The sequence below is a fragment of the Nerophis lumbriciformis genome, linkage group LG11, assembly GCF_033978685.3.
Source record: "Nerophis lumbriciformis linkage group LG11, RoL_Nlum_v2.1, whole genome shotgun sequence".
Lineage (NCBI taxonomy): Eukaryota > Metazoa > Chordata > Actinopteri > Syngnathiformes > Syngnathidae > Nerophis > Nerophis lumbriciformis.
Genome location: NC_084558.2, coordinates 16,630,828 through 16,632,046, shown reverse-complemented (window position 1 = coordinate 16,632,046; position 1,219 = coordinate 16,630,828). Strand labels below are relative to the sequence as shown.

Here is a 1,219-nt window from a genome sequence, read left to right as displayed (position 1 = left end):
GAGAAGTTTTTATTTACACGATGTGTGTTTTGACCTCCACCGAACCCCTGAGCCCAACTCACCGAACCCCTAGGGTTCGATCGAACCCAGGTTAAGAACCACTGATTTATAATATGCCACATTAACATACAATCAAGAAATAATAATAAACAAAACAATTACAGAAACAGTACAAAACAGCGCCAGGGGGTTGTAAACTCAATAAAGTAACTAAAATAGAATGCAAAATATATATACGTAAAAAAATGTAAAGCCATAGGCTCACACAAGTTCCGTAAATAATCCAAATTTGGAACACAGCATCATAGTTTTCTCAGCTTTGTGGTTGTCAAATGTATGACTAATGAAACATGACCATTTAAAAAAAAAGACGAAACAATGCATTAAATTGTAAATCATTAAACATTCAAGGCCTATGTTGTGGACAGCTCATTTGGCATTACTGTAATATTACTTTTCAAATCTTAGTGTCAACTTTCAAGATGCATTTTCGGGTGAAATAATGAAATAGAGCCATGCAGTGCCACCCACACTGGTTTAAATGTTACTTAGATATTGGGTTTCACTATGTAAAGCGCTTTGAGTCACTAGAGAAAAGCGCTATATAAATATAATTCACTTCACTTCACTAACCCTAACCCTAACCAAATAACTCTAAATTAAGTCTTTGTTAGAATATGTTCCCCTAGTGTCCAAAAAACTCTAAATTAAGTCTTTGTTACTTAGAATATGTTCCCCATACTAAAGTGTTACTAAAAACATAACCTTGTCTTGAATTTGGAAAAAAAAACATTTTATTTTTCACTAAAGCGCTTTGAGTACCTTAGGTAGAAAAGCGCTAAACAAGTTTAACCCATTTATCATTTATTTATAAAGAAGGGTTCGGTGAATGCGCATATGAAACTGGTGGGGTTCGGTACCTCCAACAAGGTTAAGAACCACTGTTATAAATAAAGGTTTATAACATTTTTTTTTTAAATAGTCATACATTTTATTATAAAGGCCCGATCCAATGTCCGAATACTATCACAAAGATGTGGGCGTTTACATTTTTTCAGACAAAACGCACATATGTGTAATTGGTGTAAATTATCATGGCTGTATTTAGTTATTTCACCTACGAATATACCTTGTAAAGTATCATTAACAAACGATGTAATCTAACTGGACCTCAAAATTACAACAATCCCCAAATGACCTGAACGCAGCACCCGTACTA

At 33.9% G+C, this 1,219-nt stretch overlaps 1 protein-coding gene across 1 annotated transcript in view; it reads left to right on the top strand.

Moving 5' to 3' along the window:
* Window positions 1-1,187: 1,187 nt before the first annotated feature.
* unk (unk zinc finger) overlaps window positions 1,188-1,219 on the top strand; it is an 18,346-nt gene continuing 18,314 nt past the window's right edge. The window contains exon 1 of the mRNA XM_061967211.2: window positions 1,188-1,219. This exon is cut by the window's right edge and continues 268 nt beyond it. The gene's annotated coding sequence lies outside the window, so the exon portion shown is untranslated.